Consider the following 24,788-nt stretch of genomic DNA (forward strand, 5'->3'; position numbering starts at 1 on the left):
ACAAAGAATGTGCAGGTTTCTAGAGCCTGAAGAGTATAAATAGGGTAATTAGAAACCACCCTCTACATTCCTGTATGAAACACCATTAAATTAAACCTGACTGTCCCAAAGACATGATGCCATCATGGGATTTCATAAAGGCAACATATGTGGAAGGCAAAATTCAGGAGCTACAAAAGGGTACAGAGTATAGGGCATGGGCCAGTCCCCACCCAGCCATGACCCCACCGTCACCACCACCTTCCTCGGACCTCCCAAGAAAGTCCAGTCTTGGCTCACAAGTGTTTACAGAAGCAATCTCAAGCTCCACGTTTGAAAGAGAAATGTAGGGGATCCCTGGGTGGCTCAGCGGTTTAGCGCCTGCCTTTGGGCCAGGGCGTGGTCCTGGAGTCCCAGGATTGAATCCCGCGTTGGGCTCCTAGCATGGAGCCTGCTTCTCCCAATGCCTGTGTCTCTGCCTCTCTCTCTATCATGAATATATAAATTTAAAAAATATTTTTTAAAAAAAGAAATGTAAATAATGTTTCTCTATACCATTTGACAGAAAGACTTCTAATAAGCATATGAATCAAGGAACCAGACAACATAGCAAAAATCAAAATCATACACACTGAACTTAATAACACTCCCTTCCCATGGCTTCTCACCACCCCCTTCTGTCCCTATGAATAGGTGCAAGAATACCATTTAGATCAAGGAACTTCGGAGGACTCCTGGGTATTTTCACAGCATATGAGGTGAAATGTGGGGGAACAGAACCACATCAAAGCTTTCTGAGAAACCATTCTGCCTTGCCTTCTTTCTAACTCTAAAGGCCTCAACGCCAATACATGTATGGGGCACAAGGCCTCTAGCTGAATGTCTATCAAAAGTAGCTAAGTTCTTCCCCGACTATTCAGAGGCAAGTCTCTCCCCTTGGCCAAGCCCAGCACCTCTGGGAGGCAGATGGGATTTGTGCCCAAACACCCCTCACCTTTGGCCATCCATTTCTACAACTGCTCAGAACCAAACACAAGGAAATGCAAGGGGCCTTAAACACATGAGCATCTGCCAAAAAATGTGCCCTCCTTTGTAAAGTGACATCCTAGTTTTAGGTCTTCTGAGCAAGGGACATGGAACCTCACATCCTGTACCCACCCTGGCACTACCATGCCCTGTCCCTTGGCGCATCTCCCCCTGCCCCTAATGAGAAGGCTCCTGACATTCACTTCCTGCATTAAGAAATTCCTGACCAAGAGAGAACAAGTAGCAACCTCTCCTGAGCACTCCCCAGTCTTTCTGGAGGAATTGCTTTACGTGTTAATTTACACCTACTCCTTTACCAGCAAAGCAATAATGCATGTATGTGGCCTCTGGAACTGGATTTCTCACTTGGTAGAAACCTTCCTGACGGCTGAAGTTTAACCATTTACATACCAACCCTGATATAAAATATATAGCTCACATTTACTGAATACCAGGCAATATTCTCAACTTATCACTTGATACACTTAATCCTCAACACAGCCTACAGTGGAGGGAGGGGGGGAGACACGACTGAGGGACAGAGCTGCAGATGGTCTCCCAAAATGGAGAGTAAAGTATCCCAAACCACAGTGGTTATCTGCTTCTTGCTTCTCCTTGTATGTTGTTGTGCCGCGTTCCTATGGCCAGGGCCCCAGCTATCACTTCTCCCCATGGTTAAGAGCCCCACCTCTGCAGTCTGACTTACCACTTCCTATCTGCAGTTGGCTATAAAGAGATAATCAGGCTGGTTAGAAATGAGTACACCAATGGGCCCCCACAGCCCTCCCATCCCAGGGGCTGGGAAGCATATGGGCTTTCAGACAATAATTGCTTTAGCTCTCAAAAAGGTACCTTTTGAGCACCTAAGCAGCACCAGGGACTGCCCCAGGGATTGGAGCCACAAAGACACATGTGCCCAGGCCCTGTCCTCGGGAGCTCAGGTCTCCTTGATTAGTTCGAGGTTCCAGCAATTTTATAGATGCTGTTTATCCCAGAGATCCCAAGAGCTGGTTAGAAATGCCCCCCAGACCTGCTACATCAGATCTGCTCTTCAGGGAGATCCCTTGGGAAGGATCTGGTCTAGGTAGCTTAAAGCCACCTCAAGTTTGACCTTACACTATGAAAGGCTAATATTATTACATCACGCAAGTTACTTATCTTACGTACTTACTGAAACGCATTCCTTTTCTCTCTCCTCAATGCCGGCCCTATTACATCTGCCCAATCCATGTATATGTGCCTACCTCCATGCTTTCTAGACCGATGAGTAAAATAAGGAAAAGGCATATCATTGGGATGCCTGGGTGGCTCAGTGGTTGAGGTCTGCCTTTGGCTCAGGGTGTGATCCCCAGGTCCGGGACCAAGTCCCGTATCAGGCCTCTTGTGGGGAGCCTGCTTCTCCCTCTGCCTGTGTCTCTGCCTCTCTCTCTCTGTGTGTGTGTGTGTGTGTCTCATGAATAAATAAAATCTTAAAAAAAAAAAAAAGGAAGAAGCATATCACAAAACCCATCCAACATACACAACATGGTCAAAGTCTCTCGCTTTGAGTGCTACATTTCCAGAAACAAAATATGACATGCTTGGTCTCAACCGTACGTTTAAATTTTTACTTATTCATTATTATTTTTATTAGTGTACAACTGTAGGTGCGGGCCTCTTGTGATGTCTAGACCTAGCAGGGGTCTATTAGGTGACAGAATTTTAAAGGAGCCTATATCCACGCCCACACACACAGTCCTGTTAGCAGTCCTGTTAGCTCAAGAGCAGCTCTTGTCTACTGGCAAGAGCAATTCTAGCAGAAGGGGAGAGAACCACAATTGGAGTCATTACTCATCTGAAATTGGGGCCATGCTGCTTGCTCCTGCAAAGCATCCGGATGGAGAGATCGGCCCCTTCCCTCTATCCTTGCTCCTACTGTCTCTCCAGGGCAAATGGTATTTCCTTCTTGTTCAGTCATACACCTAGCTGGAAAGAGACCCCTAAGGGGAGCCAACATCCCTACAAAGCTCCAAACCTCCCACCAGCTCTCTAAGGTGATTCAGCAAGAAGTCCCCTTGCAGATCCTCAAGGCGAAACACAGGATTGTGATGGCACTTTGTGCAGAGTGTGCTGTTCTCCCCAGCCTCTGCCCTTGCTCAAAATCACCCAGGATATCTAGGGTGGCAATTCCCTTGCCTTGACTCTTCAGACCACAGACCTGAGAGTCAGTAATTAGGCCTGAATCCTGCCACAAACTACACCCGATAATTTCCAAAATTCCAATTGTATCCAACTCTAAGACTAGTGAGACATTCTTCACAGTTCCATTCAGATTACTCAAAGAACCAATGAATCTTCTTGCCTGATATCAACCAAGATTGCCCTCTGGAAAGAATGTCTTCCAACAAAAGTAGTTTTTTAAAAGAAAACTAGCTGTACAAATTTGAGGTTATAGATTTTTGTAGGAATGTGTTATGCAATTACAATTACAGACTATCCCCTATGTCACATAATATTAACATATATCAGAGCAAAATATCAAGCTCATGAGGAGTCTTCTCAAATAGTATCAGTAGTGGTGGTAATATTTGTATCTTGCAGATGAATTTTTAAAAGACTGTAAACTAAGTACTCTGAATCCTTACAATAAATTTATTATTATTGAGAAGCATAAGAAATAAAAGAAGTTTACCAGAAACAAGGACAGATATTTAGACAATGTTTCAACAAAGTAGGCAACTTATCTTGTTCTGATTCTATTCTGTTACTAAGCTCTTGTTCATAGAACCAATTCCCTTGATTTACAATTGTTTTAAGAATTATATACACAGGGGTTCAGTTGGTTAAGGGTCCAACTCTTGGTTTCAGCTCAAATCATGATCTCATGGGTCCTGGGATTGAGCCCTACATAGGGCTCCACCATCAACAGGTAGTCTGCCCCTCCTCCCACTCGCTCACACAGGTCTTGCCTTGTGTTCCTATACACCTTCTTGGGAATCATCACAAACAAGAATGTCCACTTCAGTTAGAAACCCTCAAAGCACCACAAAAAGAAACCTCTACCCCCTGACTGCCTTTGTCCAAACCAGTCTGGACAGAGAATTCCTCCCACGTGCCAGCCCAGTGAACCTGAAATTCAGGCCACCAAGGTGGAGCAGCAGGTGGGTTTGCAGGGTAGCATGCCCAAGCCTAACAGTGTTTGCAAACTGCAAGTCATCACCAGGACATTTTTCTAACATGCAATAGAAAAGAAGAAAAATTATCAGAATGCACCACAAGTACAATAATGTGTGCTGTTTCATGAAAACTTTCATTTTAATCTATATGTATGTATGTCTCTGTGTACATACTTGATCACAGTGTAAAATGATTTGTTATTGTGGACTGCAGCCACAGGAGTCTGAAAGCCGCCACACTCAGGAGAACCAGTGTGCGGGCACCACCAGTCCTATCCCAAACGGCCTGAAGAAAGCCTTCCCAAAGACCAGGCTTCCAGAATCCTGTGTGGATGGCATGGTGGAAAGGCTACCGCTACACCTCTGAAAACTAAGTGCCTGTGTCCTTCTGAGAGGAATGAAATGATCTCACCTGGGAGAGCTATGGGTGAGTGGCTGTAACATTCACCATCCCTGCAAAAAATCACCAAGACCAAGGCCATTTTCAAAGCTAATCTACATTGCAGGTAAGGATGAGATGCTGTGTTTTTAAAGAACTTAGAAATCAGAATAATGTATAGCCAGTGTTTCATGGCAGTATTAATGCTCAAAGATGAGACATCCTGGACAAATCAGGCAAAATTCTCAATAGGACAGAACAAGCTGCTCCAATGGTATATCAGCTACAGAGTATGTGAAGAGACATAATTTTACCCCATCTGTGAAAGTGCTTAATAGGCAACCCAGGAAAATTTTAACATTCTGATACTCTAATTTCAACAGGACAGAATTATTCTAAAACTAGAAATGTCAAATCACTCATTCATACCATGATTTGTACCAAAGTAAAAAATGTGGTACATATTTGTACCAAAAAACAAAGTAAGCCCCAAACTGAGATGTCAGGGCAGGAATACAATAGAAATTTAAAATAATTTGTTGTTCTTTCTACCTGTCAAAATGTTACTATTTGATTCAAAGACTTTCCCCCTTTAAAATACTACTGTTTTACTGTGGTGCTTAGGTGGCTCAGTCAGTTTAAGTGTCTGACTCTTGATTTTGGCCTAGGTCACGACCTCAGGGTTGTGAGATCAAGCCCTGCATTGGGCTTCAAACTAAACATGGAGCCTGCCTAAAATTCTCTCTCTCTCTCTCTCTCTCTCCCTCTGCCCCTCCTCACCAATTCTAGTGCTCTCTCTAAAAAAAATAAAAATTAAAAATACTATTTTACTAATTATGAAAATATTCATTCAACAAATATTTGTTGAGCACTATCTTAGGTTCTACTACATACAGGTCAGTGAACAAACCAAAGTTCAGTTTTAATAGTGTTTCCTTTCTGTGCAAATATATGTATCTCAGATAAGATAATACCGAATATGGAAAACTCCATCCAGATTTTACTTTCGCTTTTAACAGCAAAGTTTTTCCCATAGGATCAAGTGTTCTTTGAAAACGCCATTTTCTGGGGACCTGGGTGGCTCAGTCGGTTGAACATCCAACTCTGGATTTCGGCTCGGGTCATGATCTCAGAGTCATGGTTTTGAGTCCCACCTCAGGCTCCACACTCAGCAGGGAGTCTGCTTGAGATTCCCTTCCTCTCCCTCTCTCTCTGCCCCCCTACCCCCCTAAACTAAATAAATGAATCTTCAAAACAAAAAAGAAATAAAATGTCATTATCATTGGCTATGTAATATTCCATCCCGGATGGTGTCATAATTTACCAAAAGATGTTTCTAAATGCTTACCACAAGACAAAAACACAAATAAGAGATACAGGTAAAATACAGCATGAAAAACCTGATTCAGGACCTTAGGTTGGGGAGAAAAATACAATCTTACCGACTCAAGAGAGCCCGGGCAGTGCACACCAGCAGGATCACACCTTCTTCACCATGCACCACATTAAGGTCTAATTTGTGAATCTCCCTTTATAAGCCTCACTCCCTCTTTGATCCAAGAGAACATTGTCTGCACAGAACAATAGGTTTTCATTTCAATTTCCCTTCTTTTCAGGAAAGGAAATGTTTGCACTTCAAAGGGTTTCTTTGAAGAGCAGCCCTCCGGACCTGGCCAGGTTAGGAGTTCTGTGGCCTCAGCAGGGTGTCCACAGTCTGGGCGGCTGCCCACCCTGTCACTCTCAAGGCCAGCTCCTTCAAGGAGAGGGTCTGGTGCAAGAGAAGAAAAAATAAACACATGGAAAAATTCTTGAGGCTTTTGATCACACCCTTCAGAAGCCCTTTTTCACACATAATGCAGGTTTATAGCTCACAGAAACTGAGGTAACAAAGGATTGGGAGCCAGTCGTGGACAAGGCAACAGCAGCTTCTTGGAACAAAACCACTCCAGACCCCAGATTCACTCAGTAAATGAATAAAACAGGAAAATGGGAGCCCCTTTCAGCTATCACTGGCGATGACGAAGAGAGCAGCTTGGATAAATGGAATCCAAGAGCAAGATCCACACTTCATACACAAGTTCTGAAACCTTCCCCTGGGAACTTTTGGGCAGCACAATCACTGACAAAGAGCAAAATTCACAATTTAGAACTTCACCTCTTATTTCTCCACTGGCTGGCTGGCTAGTAGGGGCCCAAGAGGCTCAATAGCAGGCAACCATGTTAAATAACCACACATATTTGCCAGGAGGCCCATGCCATTTATCTGGATTGAGGCCCAGGCCCCTCCTCCCTGCTCTGCTAAGTCAAGGAAGTCCGGGGTATATATTGGACAAGAGAGGACCTGCAACATTTCTTTTCAAGTCTTGAACAAGTTCTGGGTATTTACTAATGATCTCCACCCTCCCCTACTCCGAGATGGTTAAGTTCACCTGCTCAGGTGGGCAACCGCCCAAGAGGTGGGCAGGGGCAGGAAAAACACTCCACTCTGCTTTGCTCCAGACAGGGAACCTGCTCCTCCCCACAGCCCAAGGATACCATGGGCTCCTGCCCTGGGTGTCTGGGGCATAGGTCTGGGGTGACCAGGTCCCCCTGAGCCAAAGCCTTCCACCCACCTTTCGCTAAGCCCTTAACCCAGCCTGGTGCTAAGCCTCTATGATAGAATTAGAAATGATTTTTATTTTCCCCTTCTCTTATTTTTCTGTAGTTTCCAAATTCTTCACAGCGGCCATTCTAACTTTCAGAAACATTTTTCTCAACAAGACTTAAAAGACAGAAAATCAGACCATAGTTCCTTTGAAAGTTCCCCTCCCATTCACATAAAAATTATATATATATATATATAATAAATATATATAAATATATATATTTATATACATATAAATATATATAAAATATAATAAATATATACATATATATAATATACATATATATACATAATAATATACATATATATATATAGGCACTTGGGTGGCTCAGTGGTTGAGCATCTGCCTTCAGCTCAGGGCATGATCCCAGAGTCCTGGGATCAAGTCTCGCATCGGGCTCCCCACAGGGAGCCTGCTTCTCTCTCTGCCTATGTCTCTGCCTGTGTCTCTAATGAGTAAATTAAAAAAAAAAAAAAACAACTCATATATATGGGTATAAAGGACATTATTTGGACAACTGATAGTTGAACATGGACTGTGGACTAGAGAACATTGATAATGTTCAATTTCCTGATGTGAGTATCAGGAAATGCAAGAGAGTATCAGGCTACGCAAGAGAACATCCTTATTCTTAGGAAATACATACTTCAGTACACAGAGGTAAATAAAAGGGTATGATATCTTCAGCTTATTCTCAAATCATTCAGGAAAAAATGCATACAGGAGTGTGCCAATAGATCGATGGACCCACAGATACCTAAACAGAAAGGATAGAAGGAGCAAAATATAAACACTGAGGTGAATTTGAGAAAAAGATACACAGGAGCTCCTTGTACTGCTGCTGTAACTTTTGTTTGAGTTTGAAATGTTATGCAAACCAGACAGGAACAGCACCGGAGAAAAGGAGGAGAAAGGCAGGAGGGGTGAGAAAGTCTTCCCCACTCCACCTACCAGCTTCGTGGCCCTGGCTGCTACCCTGGCTGGGCCAGCCAGCCCTGAGCCCGCTGGGGTAATGAGCAGTCAACACCTGGGTCCCCAGAGGGTGGCTGGGTGACTCCCGCCATGCGAAGTTCCTGGTTCCCATAAGATGCCCTGAAGAGGGCTCTCTGGGGGCCCAGATGGCTAGACACACAAAAGTGAAACAAGGTTCCCCCATGGCCTGGACAGCAAGTTCCACCTCCAGTTCTGCCCTGGTGAGCAGGATGCCAAACCGCGACCCAGGAAGCCGGCAGCCTCACGGATGTCCGTCATACACATGCCAGCTCCCAGTCCAGCCACCTCCCTGCACAGCTGTCCAGGGGCACCGGGGCTCCACTGCAGGCTTGGATGTAGGAAAGCGCTGTGTTTCAGGCCAGCATGAGTGGAGGAAAAGCAGGGTGCTGTCCAGAAGCACAGCTCCAGAGCTCATTCAGAAACCAGGGAGAGTGTGGGGCCGAGTGGCTGCAGGTGCACGGGCTGAGGTCTCAGGCCTGGGACTGCCCATAGCAGGGGGCAGGCCAGAACGCATCCCAGGAGAAGCCAGCACCTTGCACAGGCTGCCACCCCCAGCCCTAAGGAACACTGATGGCCAGGACTCAGAGCCAGGCCCCTGGGTTTCAAATCCTCATTCGCCACTTACTATCCAATTGCATGCCTGGGGGCAACTTGCATCACTTCTCAGGGCTTCCTCTTCCCATCACTCAAAATAGAAGTATCAACCTCACTGGGCGGCTATAAGGATTACATGGAGAGATTAAGTGCCAAGCACACAGTATGTGCTGGTGATTCTTGATCTTTCCCAAACCCAGACGTCTCCCTTCCTTACTATTTGATAAAACAGACTCTGGTTAATGGTACTTGATAGACAGATAAGAAGATACAGAAGAAAAGAACACTTCCCAGCCTTAATATAGGAAGATAACAGTTATAACAATGATGAAGCAACAGTAAGAGTGGGGAAGAGTGGGTCTGCTCCCTTGCCTTCCCACTTCTGCCCCAGGTCAGGTACCCACCACCCCTACCCCCATTGCCACCTCCAGGAAGGGATGAAATAAAGTGGAAAACAACACAGAGGTGGCCTAAGTGTTTGCTTGGCTTTGGTTTCTAAAGCCAAAGCCCTCAAGGTAATTTAGACAAAATGTGTGGGGGTCAGGATGACTATGACGAGGGTAAATAAACCTCCCCCCCCCCAAACACACACACACACAATTTTCTTATTCATATACGTGCACGCACACAGATACATACCAGCAAGTGTTAAGAATGGAGTAAGCTATCAATCAGCTCAGCTTTCCAGAGGATAAGTGGATAAACCCAAAGTGTATGGGTCTGAGATCTAAAGGAACCTGATCCCCTACATACCCAAGGAGGTCCCTGGTCCCAAAGAGTTTCCAACTTCAAGGTCACCAAGGCAGTCAGGATCAATATGGCCCCAGAGACTGTGGTTCCTCCCCCATGCCTCCCTTCCCCATTGTGGCACAAAGGCCACAGAATGACCTCCATGACCTCAACTGTAAAAGGTCAGTGGTAAAGAGGTCTAAAGGGGACAACGGTACAGGAACCAGAGTCAAATCCACAGACCCTGGACCTGGGTCAGCAATGCCTCAGAGGCTCACTGTCCCAACACCTTGGCACTACATCCACCTACCACAATCTAGACACAATTCCATTTTAAGCCCTTGGCTTAAAGTTAACAAAACTAACTTGTTATGAGAATTATTTTTCTCCACACTTAACTGAGTTTTCTTTCCAGTATAATAGTTAACATTTCTTTTAAGCACTTGGTATGTGCCAGAAGCTGTGTCAAGTACATAACATAGACTACCCCACTTAAATCCTCTCAATCCCATAAGGTAAGAGAAGCCGATTATTATGCAAACAATATGGAAAGGGATTTAAATGTGAGAAATACGTGAGGAAAGGCTCTTATCCTGTCGGCAGACCCCACCTGGAGACCTACCCCTTTCTGCATGAGGCGCTCATGGCATCTCTAATGACCCCACAGTGCATATGCACGGAGAACTGAGGCTGGCCACAAAGCAGAGGCCACTCCTCTGCAGCCCAGAGTCAGCACTGCCAGCTGGTCGCTACAATGAAGATTCTGCAATACACGGAGCACAGGATGTAGGACCCACTCCCAAACAAACGGGAAAATAGATGGTTGTTCTCACAGTCAAGAACGTTATCTGAACATTCTGGAGAAAATACTATAGCAGAAATACAGGACGTTAAAGAAACAAAACTGCCCATTTCCTCTGTGCTTCTAGAAAAGAGAAGAAAAAGCAGATGATCTACTCAGGAGAGAGGAAGAGAAGATACAGAAATACGCACAGCCCGGGACACCATGTGGGTGGCTCAGTGGTTGAGCATCTGCCTTTGGCTCAGGTTGTGATCCCAGGGTCCTGGGATCAAGTCCCACATCAGGGTCCCTACAGGGAGCCTGCTTCTCTGCCTGTGTCTCTGCCTCTGTGTGTCTCTCATGAATAAATAAATAAAATCTGAAAGAAAGAAAGAAAGAAAGAAAGAAAGAAAGAAAGAAAGAAAGAGAAAGAAAGAAAGAAAGAAAGAAAGAAAGAAAGAAAGAAAGAAGAAAGAAAGAAAGAAAGAAAGAAAGAAAGAAAGAAAGAAAGAAAGAAAAAGAAGAAAAGAAAGATAAAGGTGCACAGCCCAAGCAAGCCCTGGGACATTCTTTCTTCCAGCTTCGGATAGGTCCACCTGGCAACAGCCTTTGAAAGCTTCCCTGAACTTCATCTCGGTTGCCATAATCAGGATAGTAGACTGCTAACAGAAAGAACTTACTCCATGAAAGAAACCCAAATGTATTGATTTGGTACCTTTATTCATCCAAAGAATACTATGGAATTCATAGTTCGTGAGCTTCATTATTGTGAAGCCAAGAGGGAAGGCTTCCTCCACCTATGGATGGAGCAAGTCTATGGAGTTGAGAAAGTCTAAATGCCTTTCTGGGAGCTATACAGAGTAGGAAAGCCAGGACTCCAGAACCCTTCCGTGGTGCTGTTCCCAGCATTCACACTACTTGTTGTCAGCTCCCCTGAGCCACCTCCTTCATTTCCGGGCACATCAGTTCAGGCTATACTGAAGTTGTAAATGCCTCTAACCACACACAGCTCTAACTCGTTTATGCCGTTTGTTCACCAAACGTACCAACTGGCAGTCCGAAACTTTACTGACAATCAAGAGAGGGAAAAAGCCAAATGAAAGACATTGGGCATGGCAGGATGGGTCAATGCTATACCAGAATCTATCCCAATGTTCAGAAATGTCTTTCCTACAACCTGTGCTCCCCTAAAAGGGACAAATCCTGACCAGTGGGTAAGGTAACCCAGCTTCACCCAGAGTACTGCCAATGCCACGTATCTGAAGGCATGACTTTAGAGTGGAATGAACATACTTAGCAGTCCACCAGATTGTTTTGCCATTTTCTTGCCCATTCTTCTAACTCACAGGCAGTAAATACACTAAACCTCCTATGGAAAACTCAGGTGCAGTTTGAACAATTGCAGGGGAGTTATTTTCAAAGCTGCTTTGCTGCTTTGGAGTTGGCGGGAGTGAATTATGGAGAAAGAGGAAAAAGAAGCCTCTCAAGTTTACTACAAGATTGTTCATCTCAAGTTTACTACAAGACTGTAAATCTGCCATGAGAGATGGTACTTCTCTATTCTGTGGATGGAAGAGACCTAAAATCCTTGTGGTAGATAGAACCTTGGCGTGGGATCCAATGCCAGTGACCTAAGGCACAAGAAACACCTGGAAGGCAGGTGCCCTGAAGGCCCAAGGATGAAAAAGAAGGCACACTCCAGGTGGCAGAGGGTCCTCCTTCTGGCACTAGGACAAACCCACAGCCAAGTTACCCACTGGAGGGTGGCAGGGGAGCACAGGGAGGCTAGGCTGCAAGCACCAAGAGATTCCCATGTTAGGTGTGAGGAAGCAAGAAGGCTAGGTGAAAAGGAAGGAAGCCACCACCCTGGGGCAGGTGGCTACAAAGCAGTCATGTACCTGAGAAGGGCCCCTGAGAGCAGATCTAGTTCAGCCCTGTCCCTTGAGGATGGAAATGCCTAAAAAAAAAAAAAAAAAAAGTCAGTTGTGACTTTTTAAAAAGTTCTTCATGCTCATTCCTCTACTTTCCCCATCTCGTTAATATAATATGGCTGCTCTATTCCTTGGAATCATATTTGACCTCCTTCATATCTCACATAGACTCCACTGGCCAAGGCTGTTGAGTCTCCCTTTAAAATCTACAGATGGAATAAGTAGGTAAGGTAGAGCAGAACTCAACCACCTCACATTTCTATCATTTCCATCCCAGTCTAAGCTGCCATCACCTCTGAAAGAAATGACATATGGTCACTCTCTCTTGTGCACAAATTACCTGAAGCTGGATTTTATTCCAAACTTAAGTTACAAGTCTGAACTGGTCTCCCTGCTTCTTTTTTTTTGTTTGTTTTGTTTTTTGTTTTTTGTTTTTTTTTTAAAGGTCTCCCTGCTTCTATTACTACCCACTCCCCCTACCCTCCATCTCTTCTCCATGGAGCATTTAAGGTAATCCTGTGATGGTTCCCCACCTCATCCAAAGTAAAAGCCAAGTCCTCATGGTCCATCCACAGCATCTGCCCTCAAGTGGAACAGGGCCGTAGTAGAGAGTCCCCAGGTCTGACGAGACCAATCATATAGAAAAACACTAGGGTCCCATCCACAGGTCCTGCTTGAAATGAGGACCAAGAACCAGGTGGAATGATAAACACCTACAAGATGCCTCTGCATTAGAGGAAAATGTTTCTCTCCAGTACTTATCCCTGCTTCAAATTCCTCCCTAGGATTAATAAACCAATACCTCCAAATACATAGTTAATAACGAAAAGGGATTAATCCAATTAGACATAATGCTGGGCCCTCCAGGTCTCTGTAGAAAAGAAACTCCAGAGTGGAACAACCAATAAACACGTATTTATACCAAATATAATTAACATGTCTTAGAATTCAAGCTCCCTGAGGTCAGCAATCTTGTCTTCCAAGCCTTTTCCTCTAAAGCAAATAATTATATGCATAAGAGCACTCATGTGACTCAAATCCAGATTCAAACAACTGCGTACATTTCTGATCTCTATTAAGTCTTGCCCTGTTTGTTTAGTCAGAACTCCTCTGACTCTCTTTAAATTCATCTATAATGATTAAACATGACTGTAATATGCTAAACCTTTCAAAACTATTCAAACCATTGTTGACTTCGTCCCCTCACTTCTATTCTGATTGTGTGACTTAAGTAAGACCTTTTGTTTTAATGACAGAAGGGTGTGTTCATATAAAAATAATTTCCACTGAGACCAACTAAAAATATCAAGGGAATAAATGTATCATGGTTTCCTATTATCTGAACCAAGCATAAAGGGCAAGACATGTTACTGTACCTCCCTAATAAATTATAATCCAAATTGAAGACAATCAGAAAATCCAGCCATACCCCAACACACACAGTTCTGCTGGCCAAATTGTAAAGGGCACACGTGTAGGAAAATACACCGGGGAATGAAATCCCAACCCTCTCCCCCTAGAACTAAATCTGGAGTAAAACACAACTCTGGGTTTCTTCTGTAGGGCGAGCCCCACCACGTGTATTGGGAGGTTTAGTTTTCCTCCTGAAGGCACATGTCTCTCTACTACCCTGAGTAAAGCCAAACGCCGCCGGTATCTGGTTCCCACACCCACCGAAAAGGGGACGGAGCTACAACAGCACGCTGTGGCGGCCCTCCAGCGCGAGGCCGCTCTGCGCACACAGGTTCAGACGCCTGCGAGACCTGCCGGGTCTGGAGTTCTGTTCACGCAGAAAGGAGCACGCCGGGCATCGCTTGTCTTTACTTAAGCCGGAAGAGCTTCCTCTCGCTCCAAACCATCTGGAAAGCTTGAAGAGCTCAGCCTTCCCAGGTCAAATCGGGTCACGAGGAAGCCCACCCGGGGCGGGGGGGGACTTCCCCGAAATACCCCTGGAAACTCAGACAAGAGGCGTGGGCGGGCCGGGGCGCGACACCAGCCCAGGGAGGAGAGGTGGGCGCCGCGGTCCCCGGGCCCGCCACCTGCCGCGGGACCACCCCCGCGGGCGCAGGGCGGGCTCCCGCCGCGGCGATGACACATCGCGGACCTCGTGGCGGGGCGGGGTGCGCGCTCCGCGCCATGTAAGGGCAGGCCTCCGGATGCCGCCCGGCCCGGCCCGCCGGCCCGCGGCCGCTCGCGCCCCCCGCCCGCCCCGACCACTCCGGGGGGCCCGGCGGGGGTCGCCTGCAGGCGCGCGCGGCCGGCATCACGGCGGCGCCGGGTCGTCCGCGTTCCCTCTCTCGGTGTTGCATCATGCACCACGCCGCGCCTTCAGGGAACCAAAATGGACTCCGGTGGCGGAGGCAGCCGCATGGGCACCGGCCCCGCGCGCACGGCCCCGCGCCCGCCCTGCCCTCGCCCACCCCGGGGGAGGCCAGCGCCCCGCCGCCCGCCCCTCGCCGCTGCCCGCGCCGCCCTCCCGCGGCCGCACGCGGCGCCGGGGCCCCTCCAAGGTGACCCGGCCCCGGGCGGCTGCCCTGGCGCCGGCGGCGGCCGGGCACTCACCGAGCGGCGGGCGGGCGGGCGGGCGGTGGCAGGATGCGGGCTCGTCCGCCGAGGGACTCAGGCACGCGCGGCCCCAAGGACGGCCGCCGGGCGGAGGCGCGGCGCGCAGGGAGCGGGGGCTGCGGTCCGGGCTGCCGGCTGGCCTCGCGCCCGCCCCGCCCCGCCGCTGCCTGGCGGCTCACACCTGCCCGCGCCGACTGAATGGAGCGTGGAGGGCGCGCGGGCTCCGGCGCCGGGTTTCATCAGCCGCGCGCCCGCCCCCCGGCCCGGCCCCGGCGCCCGCTCGCGCACGTCACCACTCCCGCACCAATGGGAGCGCGGCGCGGCGGCGGCTGCAGGCCCGGGGCGAGGCCGGGGCGGGGCGGGGCGGGGCCCGCGCGGGGACTCGGGGTTCCCCCGGCGGGCGGGCCCGCGGTGCCTCCCGGCGCCTTCGCGGCCGCCCCGCCCGCTTGTTGCCATTTTTCCGCCAATCGGAGGCGGCGGCGCGACCGCATCCTCCGGTCCCGGGACCGCGGAACAGCGCGCGCGGGGCGAGAGCCGCAGGCTGGGCGCTGCTCCCCGGGCGGCGGGCCCCGGCCGGCCGACTCCCCGCTCGCCCCGGCGTCCCGTCGCCAGAAATAAAACGCCCGCGAGGCACGTCAAGGGTTGGGGTTTTTGTTTTTTTCTTCGTTTTTAAGTAAATCTTCCCTTTTTTGCCATCGAATGATTTTTATTATTGCTATTCCTTAGATTCTAATCACTTATTCTTGCGCCTTGTCAGGAGGGGCCCTGAAGCCGGATCCTGCCTTGTGGCGAGCACAGCCTGGGGCTGGCGGCTCACAGCGGCTTCCAGCGTCGCTCTCCCCTACGTGGCTGCAGCTTTAGGGCCGCACCCCGCAGCGCTCACCTCACGAGCTCCTCTGTAATGTCTCTCTTTGCTGCACAAACCCACACAGAGAACCACAACCTAAGGAGATCCAGTAATCTGCGACACGGGCGACACGGAGACGTGAGCGGGTCATACATTAGTCCTGTCAGCCTCCTTCTAACTTTGCTTGAACACACACGCGCACGCACACACACGCTGAAATGATAGTACAGTGTTCGCGGCCTTTGAATCCTTTCCACACCTTCAAAACTCCCCCCACTCCCCAGTCAGTAATGGGGGCTCCTAGTCACCCCCTGGATAGGAAACCGTCTTGGAATTACACCAGCAGTTTATAAGGTATATCACTGCATGGTGTTAGCTTCAGAAAGGCCTTAACAAACACAGAAATGGGCTAATATTGGCGAAGCACTTTGAACAGTGTTAGGTGTCATTATGAGCAACTAGGTATGTGCTGTTTTTTTTTTTTTTAAATCAGTTTCAATTGTACAGTGGTGATATGATGCACTCCAGTTGCATTGTGGAGGTCTCTTGTGCTGGAGCTCTTCCTGAATCCCACCCCACCTCCTTCAGTTGCTGACAATGGCATCAAAAGGATGTCCCCCTTGCCACAGAAGGATGATTGAAGGACCACCCTCTTTGCCTTTGCACCAGATCTGGATTAGAATCTGAATTCGACCATTTCATTTGCTGTGTGGTCTTCTGCAAGCTATTTCATCTCTGTTTGGAGGGTCTAAACTTTAATATTCTTTTTTTTAAAGACCTTGTATTCTTATCAGAAATCTATCGCTTAGTGTTTGAAATATGATTGTGGCATTTTTAAAAAGATTCTTAGCAGTAAAATAGAATTTAGTAGGTTGTAGAGATGCCCTGTTTGGGCAACACAGAAAGGGAACATAGAGTTAATGTGTAAATTCTGAGAGTTCCAGACCCTGATGGGTGTATGGGGAGAACTTAACCAAGAGGATTTTAAGTACTGTGCTCTGTTTAGCAATCCAACCCATCAGAAAGACATTAGGAGACCCTCAGTGACAAGGTCCATAAGCAAGCAACTTCCTGGCAAAAAGGATTCAGTGTGAGACAGTGAAAAAATAGTGCTCAATGTCTTAGCAAAAAGTTAAGAAAAAAGCTTAAAAAAAAAAACACCAAAAACTGGCTGAATGTTTTAGGTAAAGCTAAATTTCAGGCGGATTAAGGATTGGCAGGTCCAGAGGGACCATGAGTGACAGGCAACCTTGATCAGAATCAAGGAGCAAACGAGCCATTATTGCAGAGATCAGTAAGGAAAGGAGATGCTAACATTCAGGCCCTGGAAAGCATCTTCTAAAGTTAATTGTGACAGACCAGGTTCCAGCCTAGCACCATCAGGTAGCATAGGGGCACAGAAAGTGCAGAGAATGAGAGTCAGACAGATGTGGTTTTCAATACTGCTTTTACTTCTGGCTAGCTGCTGGCCTAGGGAAATTGCATTTGTCCTCTCAGCCTGTTTCCCCATCTGCAAAACAAGGAATTAACTACCTGCTAGATAGGCATAACTTCCTGGTGACAATGAAAAATATGTAGTCAGTAAATCTGGGAAGAAAACAAAAAAAAAAATGTGTAAACGTGGAACAGAAAAAGAGACCCTAGAAATACCACAAGATAGTCAACTAATCGTTGACAAAGGAGGAAAAGCAATTCATTGGAGAAAGGATGTCTTTTTAACAAATGGTGCTCAAACGACTGGGCATCCACATGCAAAAAAAAAAAAACAAAAACAAAAAATAAACTCTAGACACAGATCTTATACCTTTCATAAAAATTAACTCAAAATAAATCATAGACCTAAATATAAAATGCAAAATGAAATGAAAAACATGCTAGAAGATAAGAGAAGAAAATCTAAGTAGTTTTGAGGTTTAGGGATGACTTTTTTTTAAGATTTATTTATTTATTTATGATAGACACAGAGAGAGAGAGAGAGAGAGAGAGGCAGAGACACAGGAGGAGGGAGAAGCAGGCTCCATGCCGGGTGCCTGACGAGGGACTCCATCCTGGGACTCCAGGATCGCGTCCTGGGCCAAAGGCATCCACTGAACCACCCAGGGATCCCCCAGTGATGACTTTTTAAATATAATGCCAAAAGCACAATCCACAAAAGAAAAATTGATTAAGTTGCACTTCATAAAAACTAAAACCCTCTACTCTATAAAAGACACTGTTGGGCAGCCCAGGTGGCACAGCGATTTGGTGCTGCAGCCTAGGGTGTGATCCTGGAGACCCAGGATCGAGTCCCACGTCGGGATCCCTACGTGGATCCTGCTTCTTCCTCTGTCTGTGTCTCTGCCTCTCTCTCGTCTCTATGAATAAATAAATAAAATCTAAAAAAAAAAAAAGACACTGTTAAAGAGAATGAAGAGATAAATCATGGACTAGGAGAAAATCTTTGCAAAACACATACCTAATAAAATACTGGCACTCCAGATATATGAAGAACTCTTAAAACCCAGCAATGAGAAAACAACCCAATTTTTTAAATGGGCAAAAGACCTGAATAGACACCTCATTGAGGAAGATACACAGATGGCAAATAAGCATATGAAAAGATACTTAACATCGTATGTTGTTAGGGAACAGCAAATTAAAATAATGAGATACCACTGTACACCCATTGAATAGCTAAAACCCCAAACACCCATACCACCAAATGCTGGCCAGGATATGAAGCAATTGGAATTCTCATTCATTAGTGGTGGGAATGCAAAATGGTACAGCTACTCTGGAAAACACTTTGGCAATTTCTCACAAAACAAAACGTAGTCCTATCATATAGACCAGTAATTACATTCCTTGGTATTTACCCAAATTAGTTGTGTCCACACAAAAACTTATATACGAATGTTTCTGCCAGCTTTAATCATAATTGCCAAAACTTGGAAGCAACTAAGGATATCTTTCAATAAGTGACTGGACAAATAAACTATGATACATCTAGTCAAAGGAATACTGCTTCTTAATAAAAAGAAATGAGCTATCAAGCCATGAAAAGACATGGAGTGTTACATGAATATTGCTAAGTGAAAGAAGCCAGTTTGAAGAAGCAACACACTATATGATTTGAACTTCTAGAAAAAGCAAAATTATAGAGAAATAAAAAGATCAGTAGTTTCCAAGGGCTTATATAGGGAAGAAGAGGGAGGGATGAAGAGATGGAGTACAGGGTATTTTTAGGGCAACGAAACTAAGTGATACTGTAATGGTGGTTACATGTCATTATACACATTTGTCAAAACCCATAGAGTGTACAACACAAAAAGTAAACCTTAATATAAACTATAGAATTCAGATAATAATAAAAGTTCAATATTGGCTCTTCAACTACAGCAAATGTACTACACTAATTCAAGATGTTAATAATAGGGGAAACTGAGTGTGGGGAAAGGGAGTATATAGAAACTCTCCACATATTCCCCTCAATTCTTTTGTAAACCTAAAACTGTGGTTTTTATGGTATTTATACAGAAATAATATATATAGTGTGTATATAAAGGTACATTTAAATAAATACTGTATGTTTTATATAGTATTATGCTATGTAATATGGTTATATATAAAACTATGTATTATATGTATAATCAGACTCTACAGTTGAACTTGAACAAAATAGGGGCTAGGGCATCAAATTCTCTCCTCCCTCACTCCACCCCACTCAACCCCCATGCAGTCAAAAATTTGTATATAGCTTTTGGCTCCCATAAAACTTAACTACTAATAGCATACAGCTGACTGGAATTCTTATGGATAACATAAACAGTCAATTAGCATATGTTTTCTATGTTATATATATTATATACTACATTCTTACAATAAAGTAACCTATAGAAAAAACGTTAAGAAAATCATAAGGAAGAGGATATACATGACAATGCTGTACTGTAAAAAATTCACTCATATGTGGACCTGCACTCTTCAAACCTGTGTTGTTGAAGGATCGGCTGTATATTATCTACATTTATATATAATATAATGAAGTATATGCATATATACACATATATATGCAAAGCACCTGGTATAGGTCTACATATAGAAAGTATTCATTTAATAATAGTTATTATTAAGCAGATCAAGGAAACAGAGCTGCTTCATTTTCTAGTATTTCAGGATTGTATCCTGAATGGGTTAGGCATGTAGGCTTTGGAGTCAGAGAACATGGCTTCAATCCTGGCTATGCAACTGCTAAACTACATAGTGTTAGGCAAATTACTTCATTTGCTCCAAGTTTTGCTTTCCACATTTCTAAAACAAGGATTATGGTGTCGGTGATGAATGAATGAGGATATTCATATAAAGAGTTTAGTACTCTAGGTGGCAGGCACATAACGAATGCCCAGAGAACATTATTATTAACTTCAACGACTAGACTGATTTGTGGGCTTGTGCAAAATGCAAAATTGGAGCATTTCATCTTCCATAACAAAGGAGTATTCTCACAACCAGAAACTTTGCAGGAAAAGACTGTCAGTAGTTGGCCCTGTAAGGACTAAGTGGTAAACCATCACTGTCCTGGTTCCCTGGGGGTCCAGGTGGGGAGGGAAAGAACATAGCTACCACTGCATTCTTCAGAAGACCTCTACTGTCACCTGGCCAGCTCCTTTCTGTTCTCCCAGAACCAGCACTATCCCCTTTTCTGGGACATTCTGCTCTTGTCCCTCCAAACTTCCCCGACTATTGCATCTTCAACAGGAATGACCATGTCACAGAACCCCATCACTGTCAGCATAGAAATTGTGTTGTGGGTGGGAGTCCCCTGCTCCAAGTCTATTATTCCCTGACCACAGTGAAGTAGATGACATGAGCTGAGATCACCTCCGAAGCCATCCCAAGTCCACTGGGAATTGGAAGAAAGAGAAATCTCTTTCCTTCCTGTCAGCAGGACTGGACAGGTGTCAGACAGGTGCCACCAGCAGCCACAGTTGCAGCTGTGTAGAATTAGCCAGCCTGAGAGAGTGAGGTAGACTCAGAGGAGTCTAAGGTGAGGGATGAGGTGAGTGCTAATACTGCCCAAGTCCCCATTCCAGTGCTTACTGAAGCTGCCCATTTGGCTAAGAGCCAGAGAGATGCTCCTTTTTGCCAAAGCCATTTGTGTTGGGTCTCTGTTACTTATAGTCAAAAGAGTCCTGATTAATACAGTTTTTCTATCCTAGGGACATTCTCCCCGGGGTCAGATGGGAAGAAGTATAAATACCTTGACAAAACATTGCCCCTCCAGAAGAGATAGTGACAAGCCTGATGCCCAATAGCATTGAAAAATACAGCCCTGGGGTTTAGAGGATATAACTATTGGTAAGCTGATAGAGAATAAAATCAGATCTCTGCCAAATTTCAGGAGACCTTTGAAGCCAGCTGTATGCATGACTCTGTTATGGTAGAAAGTGCTTTTTCTTCACCACAAAGACAGTGTGCCTACCCTCAAGTAGGAGAGACTTTCTTACAATGTGTATCTTTGCACAGCTGTAAGAAAATGCGGGAGATAGCCACAAAGATTTATGTCCACATATATTTATCACAGGGTTATTTATAAAAGCAAAAGAAGAAAGTCCATAAATGTCCAAATATGAAGAGTTGGTTAAATACATTCAGATCCATTCACAAAATGGAATAGAATATTAAGCTGCCATTAAATATCATGTTTTTGAATAATATTAAATGCTAAAGGAAGTACTCAGTAAGAATGGGATACGATATTGCTGTCCTCAAAATTTTATATATACACACATACACTTATTTCCACATATTTAAGTGTATATTCTGTACACATATTATATATAATCAAGATGGAAACATAAAAATATTGTCCCTAGGTGTTTTAATTGTTCTGTATACTTACTTACCTCAATATTCTACATTGAAAATTTATAACAAACCCAATAGATGTTATTAAAAATCAAGATTGAAAAAAAATCAAGATTGTAGCAAAACATAAGATAAAAATCTGCCTCCAGCCCCATCCTCCCCCTAAAATCTGTATAGTCAAAGAACACTCATGCCTTCATCCTCAACATTCACTGGCCTTTGTGATCTATCAAGAAACCAGCCCAGGCCTACCATTTAACTGTTGACAAGCTTTTCAGGCATTTAGTGCCAGGTAACCAGGTAACTAGAGCATGAGCTCTGAAAAGTTGGTGATACAATAGCTTCTCCATAAATGTTCAGAATAAAAATATTAAAATAGTGGGGCATCTGGGTAGCTCAGGCACTCCCATGAAAGAGTTTTTAACTTATTTTCCATACTTTTTCTCTGTCCTTTAACATACATATGCTATGTCCATCGACATATAAATTTAGGAAACGCATGAAAATATTCTGAATTTTACAGTGTGTTATGGACTGAATTGACCCCCCTAAAATTCTAATCTTGAAGACCTAACCCTCAGAACCTCAGAATGTGACTGTATTTGGAGATAGGGCCTTTAAAGAGGGGATGAAATGAAATAAGGACCTAATCCATCATGACTGACATCTTTATAAGAAAGGGAGATTAGAGCACCCAGAGAGACTCTAGGGGTGTGTGAGCCTGGAGGAGGGGCCACCTAAGGACATCGTGAGAAGATGGCCATCTACAAGCTTCAAAAGAAACTAAACTTGGGCCTCAGTCATGTGTCAGCCAAAGATGGCCACACTCAGGCTAGTTGAACAAAGGTTGGAGTGAGCCCCAGTGTCACTGAGGAAAACTCTGGAGGTACCAACTGCTGTGAGGAAAGCATAAGGTTTTTAGATGGAAAATCATGAACCAGATGATACTGTCAAGGAAAACTTAATTTTCAATATCATAACCAGAAAAATTAGCTAATTCCCAGAGGCCAAAAGGAATCTACTTGAGCATGAATCAACATATATTGGACTTATGCTGCTTTCTGTGGTCTCACAGCAAATAGTTTTTTTCGACTCATCTTAAATATGACACAAGTTCATATGGCTCATCATAGCAGCTGGCTTACCAATGGCAGTGATCCCAGTTTTGACTGTGCACACATCCTACAAAGGTTTGGAGAGATTACCTTTGAATATAAGGGATTTGAATTATAAAACCTGTACTATAACACAGGGTGAATTGGTTGGTCTTGTTTTTAGTGGTCTGCACCCTGTTTTCTTGGCTATACCTGTGAAGGGTGGCCTCACAGCCAGGTAGAGTTAGCCCTGATTCCAGAGAAACATCTTAATTTACTGGATTAGAATTTCTAAGCCTGTCTTTAGAAAGATGTTATTTCCCATTTCACTCCAGACTGTGTTTCAGCATACCTTGGATCCAGACAATATAAGCTAATTATAAAGGCTATTCAGTTACATGAAGCTAGCCTAGAAATTCAGTGACTATTAAACAAATGTGTACATAAAAATGAAGTTCTAATGTGTGGGGAAAAAAAAAAGAACTTAAATCTGCCAGCACCGTGATCTTAGACTCCCAGTGAGAAAATAAATCTCTGTTGTTTAAGCCACTCCAGTCTGTGGTATTTCATTATGGCAGCCCTAGCAAATTAATATATGGTGGAAATTGTATTTTTAAAGGACTGCCAGAGCTGAAAATGTCATGACCTAAGCAGCCCCAGAACAAACCTCCGCTTTTACAGAAGCAGAGAGACACTGTGTGGTCTTCATGGTCACGGGACCCAATAGAGGCCCCCAGAGCCTCAAACTGGCAGTGCAGGGCTTTTGGACACCTAAGAATGATGTCTCCATTTGCTTATTGATTAATTTGTGACCATAAGGTGTCTCCCACAATTGCTTTCTCCTCCCAATGAGGATGATAGGAAAAGCATCAAGATTCTCCATGTCCTCCTTACACAAGCAGCCCATTGGCTCTCAGCTGACGTGAGCAATCTGCTATGAGCTTCAGAAAGCTGTTACTTCCCCCTGTGAGCAGAGTGGTAGAGTGGGGAAAACGGGACTTTGGCATCAAATGGGCATGGGCATGGGCGTGAATCTGGACTCCATTGCTAATCAACTTGTGACTTTGATCAAGTTATGTAATATCTCACAGTCTCCTTAAATGAGGACAACGCTATCCACCCTTGACTGCTGAGAGTATTAAATGAAATAATGTGTGAAAGTGGGTGTGAGGGGAACGGGTGATCAAGAAATGCTAGCTCCCTCCTACCCTGTGTTCTTTTCTCTATCCTCCTACTATTCCTTCTCCTCTTCTGGCCGGAAGAAGAGGAATCAAAGAAAAGGTCTTGGACCCTAGTACCTAGACTCCTTACCCTCTTCTACTGTCCTTTCCACCTGTTTGACTCAACCAAGGAAGGTCTGCCTACAGACCTTAGGGTTCTGCGTGGCACCTGGAAGCAGCTCACCAGATCATCACCTTTTGTAAGGCTTAGCTAATTTCTGCAGGAGTTGGCTCTCTGGCAGAAGCCATCTCTTTCTTTGGATTTCTAGAAAGTCATGCCACTTTGGTGATATGCCAGCTTCAGCCAAGCCTACATGGTGGTTCTTGCATTCTGGGAATGCTCATTGCTGATAAAACTTTCTTGCTGCATTAAGATAAAAAAAAAGTATGAGATCTCAGCTCACTCAAATACCCTAGAAGTTTCTACTTGGTAAAGCAAAAATAGGACCTTTATGCAAAGACATTTGGGATTTCTCAAAAGTGTGCCATATCTCTAGTTATCCCATTCCTTCCTTGAGCTATGCTCACCTCACAGTCTTGGGATTAAGTCTCTATGTTTGCATCTTACAGTGAACATTTGTCCTATGAGAGTGGACAATCCGGACCACATGCCCAATGCAGTGGCTAAGAACACAAGTAGTAGAGACAGAGTTCCTTGTTGGACTTTCAGTAGGTAATTGACCTCTTCAGGCCTTTGTTCCCTCATCTAAAAAAAAAAAAAGGAAAGCTAATGAGCTGCTTTAAGAGTTGAGAGAAAGCCTGAAGGGCCCCCATGCAGTGCCTGGCACATAATAATAATGACTTCATAAAGGCTACCTATCATTATTATTATCATCATCAGTATTTTTTCACCCAACACATGCTTTGCATAAAAGGAAATAGCAGTGGAATACATTCATTAGTGCCTCATCATTTTGTTCTCTGACTACTAAGAGGCCTAGTGGAGAAAAAGTCACAGGGACATAGTATTAATGAAGGGCTTCTCAGTAAGACCATTGGCACA

General features: G+C 44.9%; 1 protein-coding gene and 1 pseudogene across 10 annotated transcripts in view; one reads left to right on the forward strand and one right to left on the reverse strand.

Annotated features, from left to right (window-relative positions):
- SLC7A1 (solute carrier family 7 member 1) overlaps positions 1-14,973 on the reverse strand; it is a 79,856-nt gene extending 64,883 nt beyond the window's left edge. For 3 of the 10 annotated variants that reach the window (XM_025996732.2, XM_072719905.1, XM_072719906.1), the window contains exon 1: positions 5,982-6,046. The gene's annotated coding sequence lies outside the window, so the exon portion shown is untranslated. Of the gene's footprint in view, positions 1-5,981; positions 6,054-12,179; positions 12,239-14,774 lie in introns of those variants that run through there. The other 7 variants (XM_072719912.1, XM_072719909.1, XM_072719907.1 and 4 more) reach the window with 6 other exon arrangements.
- Positions 14,974-22,393: 7,420 nt separating this feature from the next.
- LOC112918528 (transmembrane protein 126A pseudogene) lies at positions 22,394-22,989 on the forward strand (annotated as a pseudogene).
- Positions 22,990-24,788: the final 1,799 nt, after the last annotated feature.

Source organism: Vulpes vulpes, chromosome 9 (assembly GCF_048418805.1).
Source record: "Vulpes vulpes isolate BD-2025 chromosome 9, VulVul3, whole genome shotgun sequence".
Classification (NCBI taxonomy): Eukaryota; Metazoa; Chordata; class Mammalia; order Carnivora; family Canidae; genus Vulpes; species Vulpes vulpes.